Source organism: Podarcis bocagei (assembly GCF_964188305.1).
Source record: "Podarcis bocagei genome assembly, chromosome: 3".
Taxonomy (NCBI): domain Eukaryota; kingdom Metazoa; phylum Chordata; class Lepidosauria; order Squamata; family Lacertidae; genus Podarcis; species Podarcis bocagei.
Window position 1 is genome coordinate 10224991 of NC_138127.1, and position 12113 is coordinate 10237103.

Consider the following 12113-nt stretch of genomic DNA (forward strand, 5'->3'; position numbering starts at 1 on the left):
ACGCAGATACTTCATCTCTGTCAGGTGCGCTTGAATATCTCCATCAGGCGCTAATCTCAGATTGGTCAACTTCTCAAAATACAGCAACGCTGAAGAACCAGCATCTCTCTGATGCGTTGTACGCAGCGCGTTCCAAACCTCTTGCGCAAATTCCAAATGCTGTATATGCACAAGCTGCTCATCTGAGACACACAGAATTATAGCAGTCCTAGCCTTCACATTCTGTGACTCCCAAGCACGCGTTGGTGCTGCTGGGATGGGATTCTCAATCACCCCAAACAGTCTCTGATTCTGCAGCAGGGCCTTCATCTTTACAGACCAAGATGAATAATTGTCATTGGTCAGGAGGGGTGGAGAAGGCAAGCCTCCCCCCTTCTTAGCATCCATTTTGAGTCCTTGCATTGACTCTAAAACACAAGCCTCTAAAATCCAATAGCTGGCTTGTTTACACTCTTGACACCTGGCAACTCTGACACTGGCTGCGTTGGAAAGTCCCTTCCAGCAGTTCGTGAGGACCTAGTCATAACAAAAATTTGTTTTCGCCTCTCTGAGGCATAGTCTGACTGTCCAGCCCTCTCGAGTAACTTTCCATTCTCCTCTCTGAGGCACAGCCTTCTGAAGGACGTTGCTTAGCAACAGCGCATTCCTTTCCTCGGACAGGAAACCACAAAAATGCCTGGTATGCAGGCCTCTTCTAAGTTGGAGCTGCTTTCCCACACTCGCTCTCCGTGAAGCAGAGAATGAACCATTCTGCATTCACACTTTTAAGCCCTTAAAAGTCTCATACCTTGGGTATCGGCTTGGCTGTCAGCTTCTTCTGGTCAGCTTCTGGCTGCAGAGAATCAGCCTCTCAAAACAGGCTTCCATGGAGCAGAGGAGGACAATTCACCAGCCTCTCATGCAGATGTCCGATGGATCGAAACCATCCGAAGGCTGCCACTGTTGAAATTCTGCCTGGGTCAGAGGAATGTGCCACAGCGTAGGCACCGGCAGATATTCCTGTCGACCTCCCCGCGTCTCCACTCTGCTGATAAGCAGGCGAGGTCCCGGCGATTCATCTCAGATGTGTGAGAGGAACACACCGTTCTCCCTCTCTCCCCTTTGGTGTCCCCCAGAGAGGGGAAAGAAGCAGACAGAAAACTATTTACATCCTTTATTTCTGTCTCTCATATCAGTACAGAGAAACATGTCTGCACTCGACAACAGCAAGAAGAAACTCCTCCCATGTACTTCCAGTACGGGTCATATGACACACACACTGAGCTAACATCCGGTGCTCAGTACAGAATGGACTGCCCCTTTGTTTCCATGGCAACAGTCACAAACATCCTGTTTGGCTTTCCAGCCACAAGCAGCTGACTGAGCTGCTGGAGCCTTTGCTTGCTGCAGCATTGGTGCTTTATGGTAACAATATAAAGGGCCCCATTACCTTCAGTAGCTTAGGGCCCCATCAAATCTAAATCTGACCATAGGTCAGTGGGACGGTGCAGGGGGTGGTGCCCTGAATTGCCCTCCCAAAATGTTGAGAGGTATGACATTTTCCTCATAGGCTTCAGTCTATGGCCTCAGCAAGGTTTTATTCTGGACTACCACTGCTAAGGCTAACCATGGGTCTATCCTCTACATAGCTATGCATTTGAGTTAAATTGCTATTGATGAAAGCAGGAATTATCTCCTTGTCCTAATCTCCTTTCCATCATGTGTGGTAAACATCTATATCTGCTGCTACCAACATCTATTAAATTTCTCTGGTGCAACATTTGCTGAACAGAGGTAGGAACTGGAAAATATATACTCCTTGCATGTTAAGACTGAGACTGCCATCTCCAAAGACAGCCTTCTGATTTGCAACAATAAATTGCTTTTCAGCAAATGCTGCAAATAATTGTTTTCAAATCAGAAACAAAAAACAAAACAAAACAAAACAAAACAAAACAAAACAAAAAACACTTGCACCTTCTAGAATGGCTGGATTAATGCCAAACCCTTTGATATTTACTAAAGTAATTTTCTTCCTGCTTTGGTAGCTCACAGTGAGGAGTGTTGCTCAGCTAATGAAGTGCTTTCAACAAATCCAAGTCTTAGCTAAAGGCTGCTCACGAATTGCTTAAATAATGTAGAGCCCTTGATGAGAGAATATAAAGCAGAGCAGAAAAAGACTTTGGTTTGGTTTCGCTTGATGTAAATAAGGAAACTGACCCTTGCAGCTGATACTTAAAGTAAAATTAGTGGGGCAGAAGGTTTCGGTTTACATCCTTCTTCCCAAATCATAGAGCTGGAAGGGGTCTTGTTAGTCCGACTCCTGGCTCTAAGCAGGCAACCCAGAACTAGAGAATCCCTAACCAATGCACCACAAATCTAGGTACATGGGTTCTATTATTGAACTGCTGCTACTATGTGGGTGGCACTGTGGTCTAAACCGCTGAGTCTCTTGGGCTTGCCGATCAGAAGGTCGGTAGTTCGAATCCCCATGACGGGGTGAGCTCCTGTTGCTCGGTCCCAGCTCCTGCCAACCTAGCAGTTTGAAAGCACACCAGTGTAAGTAGATAAATAGGTACCGCTGCAGTGGGAAAGTAAACAGCATTTTCGTGCACTCTGATTTCCATCATGGTGTTCCCGTTGTGTCAGAAGTGGTTTAGTCATGCTGGCCACATGATCCAGAAAGCTGTCTGCGGACGAACACTGACTCCCTTGGTCTGAAAGTGAGTTGAGCACCACAACCCCATAGTTGCCTTTGACTGGACTTAACCATCCAGGGGTCCTTTACCTTTACCTTTACCTTTACTATCAGGAAGGTTCTCCTAATGTTCAGCCCAGATCTACACTCTTATAGCAATCTCTGCCTGCCCACCACCAAGTGCTGCTGAAGACGGCTGACCAAACAAAAGAAGGTAGCCCAGCTTTAATAAAGAATGTTATTGTTATCTCTGGGATTTTTAAACTTTGGGGTTTTTAGCTTTCCAATGTAAATTAGATGAGGCTTGCATGCCACTTTACATTATTATTTTATTTTATTTTTTAATTTGAATCGTTTCTATATTTATTTTTAAAGAAATCTCTAGGCAGTTCTTCTGTAACCTATCTTAAAACATCAAATTGAACAACGTAAAATATCCAGATAAAACAGTGAAAAAGAGAGAAAGAGGGAGATACAGAAGAAAGGAAGAGAATCAGTGACTATGTGACTGCCTCTGAGTATGTTTGTCTGCTTCTGTGGAAACAGATTACCGTATTTTTCGCCCCATAGGACGCACTTTTTCCCCTCCAAAAATGAAGGGGAAATCTGGGTGCGTCCTATGGGGCGAATGCAGGCTTTCGCTGAAGCCTGGAGAGCGAGAGGGGTCGGTGCGCACCGACCCCTCTCGCTCTCCAGGCTTCAGGAAGCTCTGCGCAAGCCGTGCAAGCCTGGTGGGAGTACCCGTGGGCTCACAAGGCTTGCGGGCAGCAGCCTGCAGCCCCCGCGAGTGTCCGCAAGCCTCGCGCGCCCGGCAGGAGATCCCACCAGGTGCGTGAGGCTTGGGGCGGCAGCCTGTCGCCCGAAGCACGGGGAGCCCTCCGGAGGGCTCCCCGTGCTTTGGGCGAATGTCTGCAAGCCTCGCGCGCCCGGCAGGAGGTCCCACCGGGTGCGCGAGGTTTGGGGCGGCAGGCTGTCGCCCGAAGCAGGGGGAGCCCTCCGGAGGGCTCCCCCTGCTTCGGGTGAGTGTCTGCAAGCCTCGCACGCCCGGCAGGAGGTCCCACCGGGTGCGCGAGGTTTGGGGCGGCAGCCTGTCACCCGAAGCACGGGGAGCCCTCCGGAGGGCTCCCCTTGCTTTGGGCGAATGTCTGCAAGCCTCGCGTGCCCGGCAGGAGGTCCCACCGGGTGCGCGAGGTTTGGGGCGGCAGCCTGTCGCCCGAAGCACGGGGAGCCCTCCGGAGGGCTCCCCCTGCTTCGGGTGAGTGTCTGCAAGCCTCGCGCGCCCGGCAGGAGGTCCCACCGGGTGCGCGAGGTTTGGGGCGGCAGCCTGTCGCCCGAAGCACGGGGAGCCCTCCTGAGGGCTCCCCCTGCTTCGGGCGAGTGTCTGCAAGCCTCGCGCGCCCGGCAAGAGGTCCCACCGGGTGCGCGAGGTTTGGGGCGGCAGCCTGTCGCCCGAAGCACGGGGAGCCCTCCGGAGGGCTCCCCCTGCTTCGGGCGAGTGTCTGCAAGCCTCGCGCGCCCGGCAGGAGGTCCCACCGGGTGCACGAGGTTTGGGGCGGCAGCCTGTCGCCCGAAGCACGGGGAGCCCTCCGGAGGGCTCCCCTTGCTTTGGGCGAATGTCTGCAAGCCTCGCGCGCCCGGCAGGAGGTCCCGCCGGGTGCGCGAGGCTTGGGGCGGCAGCCTGTCACCCCGAAGCACGGGGAGCCCTCCGGAGGGCTTCCCCTGCTTCGGGCAGGTGAGCGCAAGGCTTGGGGAGGCAGCCAGGGCTGGGGGGGGGGAATAATTTTTTTTAATTCATTTTCCCCCCAAAAATTGAGGTGCGTCTTATGGGCCGGTGCGCCTTATAGGACGAAAAATACGGTATATCAATCATCTATCTATCTATCTATCTATCTATCTATCTATCTATCTATCTATCTATCATCTATCTATCTATCTATCTATCATCTATCTATATCTATCTATCATCTATCTATCTATCTATCTATCTATCTATCTATCTATCTATATCTATCATCTGTTGTTGTTGTTTAGTCGTTTAGTCGTGTCCGACTCTTCATGACCCCATGGACCAGAGCACGCCAGGCTATAGATAGATCTATCATCTATCTATCTCCAATTACACCACCCTGGCTCTGATTTATCACTATATATTAACAATCCAGTTTCCTGTGACAAATACAAAGCTCTCTAAAGTGGAACAATGAAAAAGGCATGGACATCTAGGATTTTTTTAAAAAACAACAACAACAACACACACACACATTTGTCTCAACTTATTTCTGAGTTGTGAATCATCCAGAGAGGGGTGACAACTGATGGCAGATACAAATGCTATGTAAAGCAATCCCGATGCATATTCCACAGCCACATTGTGAGCCCTGAGGAACTGTCAGAGCATCTTTCAAGACTCTGGAATCTGAAAGAAGGGGGGGGGGGATAGTTAACTTTTCCCTGCCAGAGGAGTATTGGAGTCATTTTTAGCAAGCAAGAGTATTGTGCCAAAGCAACAGCCCAGCAGTTCTGTTTTGAAGACAATATTGCACTCTGGCTTGCTGTTACATTCATCTCCCACCTTTTCTCCAAAGAGCTTGAGGTGGTATACATGGTTCACCCCCCCCTTATCCTTACAACACAAAACCCCCAAGAGATTATTTGTTCCGTTTCACGCTGTGTACCCTATGCAGCCTTGTGTCTACAGGGAGGTCAACACAAGGTAGAGACTGTCGCCTGGGCGAGATTTCTTCTATGCTGGTTAAACATTTGCCTTACATCGGATAAAGATCCTCTCCTCAGTACAGTTTTGTTAGACCCCTTTCTTTCCCCAGGACTACGACAGTTTAACAAGAAGGTACAGCAATCCGGGCTGTCAGGAGAACTTTTGCGATCGATGTCCCTACCATCTGCCAAGGTTATTTGTTCGTGGCTCAAGGTTATCCCATGAGCTTCGTGGCTGAGTAGGGATTTGAACCCAGGCCTACGAGGTCCTAGTCCAACATGCTAACTATGCTGGCTCATACTGAATTGCACACTATGCACATGCCCTCCAACATTTCTCTGATGAAAATAGGGACCTCCTGTTTAATAATAATAATAATAATAATTTTATTATTTATACCCCACTCATTTGATTGCTTTGTCCCAGCCACTCTGGGCAGCTTCCAACAGATATAAAAACATAAGGAAACATTAAACATTTAAAAACTCCCCCCAAAAGGGCTGCCTTCGGATGTCTTCTAAAGCTTGTATTGTTACTTATCTCCTTGGCTCGGGGGTTGCATCACTCCATACCCTCCAACATTTCTTTGATGAAACCAGGGACATCCTAAGGAAAAGCAAGACATTCTGGATCAAATCAGAAACTTCTGTAAATCTGGGACTGTCCCTGGAAACTTTGAGGGACACTTGGATGTCTGTAATGCACCCTTTTTTGTGTTATGACAGCTATTTCTACCTGAGAGTAAATCTTCAGTACAGTCTCTTTACCAACCTCAGTATTCTTATTCAAATCCTTCCTTTGACTTTGAAAAAGACTTTTTCCTTTACCTTGCAGGGCTACCTCCAGCGGCGTAGCGTGAGTTGTCAGCACCCGGGGCAACGCAAGTAATTTGCGCCCCCTAACCCGGGGCAAGGCACGTAATTTGCGCCCCCCCTAACCCCTAACCTGCGAGTTGCCGCTGGCGCTGCCGCCCAAACGACGCCGCTTGCCCGGAGGAGGAGGGGGCAGAGAGGCGAGGAAAATGCAACGGCCCAGCAGCTGCAGCAGCACCGGCGGAGGCGGGGCTGTGAGGAGGGGCTGCCTGGCGCGTCCTCCGCGGCGAGCGCTGAGAGCCGCTGCCTGCCGGGTGCCTTCAGCCCGGACGCGCGCACAGCTCGTCGGTTCCGCGAGACATGCGGCTCTGCTACAGCCTGCGCCCGAGGCTCTTCGGCGACTCCGGAGGCAGTGAGCGCGCCCCCCCCCCCAGATGTTGCGCCTGGTGCGGCCTTCCCCCCTGGCACCCCCCACGCTACGCCACTGGCTACCTCTCTACTCCCTGGTTTTCCTTCTTGCTTTGTCTGCTCTCGAGGCATTCATCACTTATTGGATACCCAACAGCAGGAGCAGCAGGTAATATGGTGGATAGTGTTGACTTTGAGTGGGGAGACTTTGCTGGCATTGAATGGGAGCATTTCTTCCACTGCAAATAGTAGGCGTGGGTTGCCCAGTCTGGGTCAGGAGTGCTGCAGGAACTGAAACTGCTCTGCTCTACCCTGATCAAGATCAGTCCCCTTTGTGCTCGCAGCTCACTTAAAAAAAAAAAAAAAGTCATTTACACAACTGCTAATCATGTGAATGGTGTCTTACCTAGTTTGGCCTTCAGTTTTAAATCAGCTGGTTTTGCTCTCTTGTCGCACCCCAGGCACTGAAAGAGATTGCCACTGGCACATCAGAGAACTCCTTGTACATATTCCCCCCTTTAAAATATTAGAAGAATTTCATTTATAAAAAGATAGAGTGAGGGGGGGAAAGAAAGAAAGAAAGAAAGAAAGAAAGAAAGAAAGAGAGAGAGAGAGAGAGAGAGAGAGAGAGAATGAAAAAAATACATACTGTTGCATTACCATACATTAATATACAGATGAGTATATTATTTTTATCCTAATAAACAGATAACTGTTAATAACCTAATATATTCTGTGTAAACTCATTCCAAATATCATTATATTTATCCAAAGAAGGTCTGCATCTATAAGCTGTCCGTTCACATGTTGCCAATGTTGTCATTCGATTAAGGGGAATTGTATCTCTATTCTTCCAACACATCAGTATCAGTCTCTTGGCCACTCCTTGTACATCTTTACAACCACAGAAGAAAAGATGCAGCTGCTTCCTTACAGCTGATCTAGCTTCTTTTTGTAGATGGGACTCAGATACGAATTGTCACACTGTTGACATTAACAAGTGTGGGGCAAACCTTATCTGAGATCTTCATGTCCCATGCAAGGGGATGCAAAGGTAAAAAGCTGCAGAAACAAACCAGAAGCTATTAGAAGAGTCATGTTTTCCCCTGCCTCCTCATACCTGTTAGGCGACTTTCCTCTCATTATTTGACATAAAAAAATAAAAATAAAAGCTTTCAAGAACAGCTCCATTCAACACCGTCCATGGGAGTTCTGTTTTCTGCTTACGCAACTCTGAACCACAAGGCCAGACTGATGGGTGGTGACAGTAAACATTAGCCTAGCCCTTAATTTCTTAACTGATATGATTGAAACTCCATTTTGGTATTGCTTCAGTAATGTTGCCAAGATTGCTTTTAAAATATGTAATCGCTAATTCATCCATTCCTGGTGTTCCTTTTTTAAAAATTAAATTAAATTAAAAGCTTCCTTTAAAACCCAGAAACCATACCATCAAGTTTGCTTCTATTTCTGACCCTTACTGCGCACTTGAAATTCATTTGCTCAGACATCCTTGTGGAAGAATCACTTACCTTGCTTCCAGTGCTGAAAGGAGATATTTAATTAAACATCAACTCAGTCAAAATAAAGCCTGGAGCAGTATTCATCTCTGTAAGACATCTCTGCCTACGTTCTAGCAGCTAAATCGTGCCTCCTCCTATTCAAAGGCAGCTTTAAAGAAATTCAAGTGCTGCTTATTTTAGAAAATTCAAGCGCTGTTTTCTGGGAAACTATCTGAAACCCTTTCCTGAGATTTTGAAATGCCTTAGCTCTAATGCAGCATGCAGTTTCAGGAAAAGCATCATCAACACCCCTAGATATCACTGGAACTACTGGGATGCATCAGAGCTATAAATCCCGTGAAACTACTGCAGGAAATATCTAGGACTTTTGTTCTTGATCAAGGCAGAAAGAGCAAGAAAGGAGACAATAAGGTATTTGTCGGCGCTCAGATACGATCAGGGATCTTTAGAACTAAGCACACGAATCAATTTTGCTAAAGCTCTGAGTTAAGATTCCAGATTCTGATCTTGTATTTTAAGTTTAGGACACCCACTCTGTGCCAGGGACTCACGACACAAATGAGCATCTTGCACTCTAATGGCGGATTAGAAGTCTGTCCGTAAAGGTGAAGCAAACTGGGAAGATTCTTCACTGTAGAAAAATGTCCACGTTTGCAGAAAATTGGACAAGGGAAAAAGAGAAAACGCCTCACTACAAAAGAGGATGCAGGATTGCACAAAATCTGCATGTGCTAATTTATAACTATAGAAGCAAGTTTAGAAATGATTAAAAGGTAAAGGTAAAGGGACCCCTGACCATTAGGTCCAGTCATGACCGACTCTGGGGTTGCAGCGCTCATCTCGCTTTATTGGCTGAGGGAGCCGGCGTGCACCTTCCAGGACTAAGCCGCTTCTGGCGAACCAGAGCAGTGCACGGAAATGCCGTTTACCTTCCCATCAGAGCGGTACCTATTTATCTACTTGCACTTTGACGTGCTTTCAAACTTCTAGGTTGGCAGGAGCAGGGACCGAGCAATGGGAGCTCACCCCGTTGCGGGGATTTGAACCGCCAACCTTCTGATCGGCAAGTCCTAGGCTCTGTGGTTTAACCCACAACGCCACCTGCGTCCCCTTAGAAATGATTACCGTAGTTCAAATAGAAATGTGGTACATCTCACTGCAGTGAGGAAGACGGTTGCCACGTGACCTGCTCAGCCTGTGATTGAGGCACTAACTGGTGCTGGGCAACGCCAAAGCTCCACTGCCCCTTCTTGCAGTGGTCTTAAACTGAACGTGGACTGGACAGGCTTCAAACAGAGGACTGGCCCCTGTAAAATGGGATACATGCAACACCAAGCAGGAGCTAATGGGACTGCCATCATTGGTGTTGCTGCTTGAATAAGGCAAGGTGGCAGGAGTGTTATCACACCATGGGTGCCCTGGCCCATGGGGACCATGCAGTGTGCATGGCCCTGGCACCAAAATTTGTGGGTGCCCGGCCCTTTCATGGGGAATTTTGTGGGTGCTTGGGCACCCAGGGCCCCAGGGAGTTGGCACCTATGCAAGGTAGTCTCAGGGATATGGGGGGCTCAGGCCATCAATGGATTTAAATTTTGAAAAGGGCTTGGGCAGCCAGCCAGTATAATATAGGTTTATCTGTTGGGATCATGCCTGGCCATACCAAACTCCGTCTGAGTTGGTATTTGAACATATGTCTCTCCAGTGCAAGTCTGTATTGTTCCCAAAAGGGCAAAGTAGTGTGTCACGCATGTTCTCTTGGATGTGGTAGCCCTCCAATAGCATGTCTGAGACCAGCCAGCCTGCCCATTGCTTGATCCTCAAATGAAGGAGGTAGCAACCCTCTCCCTTCCTAGTCTGAGGTACAACACAGGGGGAATATTCTTTGCTTCCTCCCAGATCAAGCTGGGAGATGTCTTTGAGCCCCCACTCCATGCTAATGTGGTAAAACATCCTACTCTGTGGTCATCTCTGGTCACAACTGATGGTAAAGTGCTGACACAAAGATTAGATTACTCATTGGTTTGCTCCAGCAAAGTCATTCTTGTGCTCCTCTGTCCTTATGAAATAAACCAGAGGTCAAGTTGCACCAGTGTGCTATTTTTCTAGAAAAAGAGGTGCCTTGTTCACTTATAATGGCAATGGCACCCACCGGAGAGGTGCCGGAACTGAGTTCCTGTGAGTTCCAGCTGAGAAAAGCCCTGAGTTGTACCTTGGTGTATGTTAAACCCAAGTGTAGTGGGGGCCACCCTCCTGACACCAGCTTTACTGCTGCTCATATGGTAAAGGGTAAAAGAACCCTGGACGGTTAAGTCCAGTCAAAGGCGACTATGGGGCTGCGGCGCTCATTTCGCTTTCAGGCCGAGAGAGCCTGTGTTTGGGTCATATGGGCCAGCATGTGGCCATCATGACTAAACCGCTTCTGGCACAGTGGAACACCGTGACGGAAACCAGAGCGCATGGAAACACTATTTACTCATATGAACAAGGATGGGCTTGGTGCAAAGTTGGGGCCATGTAGTTGCTGTTTCAGCACTCTGGCAATGGCAACCTCACTGGTGCAACCATAACAACCACAATAATTTATAATAATTTATTATTTGTACCCCACCCATCTGGCAGGGTCTTTCCAGCCACTCTGGGCAGCTTCCAACAAAGATTAAAAATACATTAAAATGTCACACGTTAAAAACTTCACTGAACCTTCAGATGTCTTCTAAATGTCAGGTAGTTGTTTATCACTTTGACATCTGCTGGAAGGGCGTTCCACAGGGCGGGCGCCACTACCGAGAAGGCCCTCTGCCTGGTTCCCTATAGCTTTGCTTCTCACAGTGAGGGAACCGCCAGAAGGCCCTTGGCGCTGAACCTTAGTGTCTGGGCAGAATGATGGGGGTGGAGACGCTCCTTCAGGTATACTGGACCAAGGCCATTTAGGGCTTTAAAGGTCAGCACCAACACTTTGAAATGTGCTCGGAAACGTACCATGCAGCTCCAACCTTCCTACTGCCCTGCTGCAGCCTGTTGAAGATGCGGCAGTGACCCCAGAGTCAGGCAGCCAGATCCACCCCAGCTCCACATATGCTGCTGCTGGAGACATGCCTTAGATATCAGGTTACCAGGCCAGAATCCTTAGATGGAGTGATCTTTGCACCAACCGCCCTTCCATTTTCTGTATTTACCAGGCACTTAAACAAAAGGAGCTCCCGAGGCAATGCAATGACTCACAAGGAAGTCAGTTTAGCTACAGTGAATTAAAGCCTCATAATAAGTCCATTGAACTGTGATGACAGCTGCAGCTGGAAAGTGTTATAACATGTGTGCCCAGAGAGCCGCTGCAAAACAGGGCAGGAGGAGAAAGGAATGAAAACACAAGTCTTAGGGAGTCAAGGCAGGTTAAAGGTTCAATGGCAAGAAAGAGAAGCAATGCGGGATAAAGGGAATGAGAGAATATGTGAGGCAGAGTGAGTGGTTTGTTTAGACCAGTGTTTCCCAAACTTGGGGCTCCAACTGGGTCTCTAGTTCCAAATCCTCCGTCACCACTGGTCTTCCTAGCTAGGGATGGTGGGAGTTGTAGTCCTGAAACAGCTGGAGACCCAAAGTTTAGGAAAAACTGGTTTAGACCAATAATAGGGGATCTGTCCTCTCCCCTCTTTTGCTAGTGATTCAGATCCTGAGGTGATGAGCTAAAAGCATAAGAATCGCATTGCTGCATCAAGCCAAAGGCCCATCAAATCCGGCATTCTGTTTTCACAGTGGCCAATCAGATGTCCACAGGAAGCAAACAGGCAGGACATGGCTGCAACAGCCCTCTCCCAACTGGTGAGCCCTAGCAACTGGTATTTAGAGACATGCTGTATCCAACAGTGCAGAGTTTCCCAAACATGGGTCTCCAGCTGTTGTTGGACTACTAGCATCCCTAGCTTGCAGGACCAGTGTCAGGGATGAAGGGCCAAAAACAGCTGGAGACCCAAGTTTGGAAA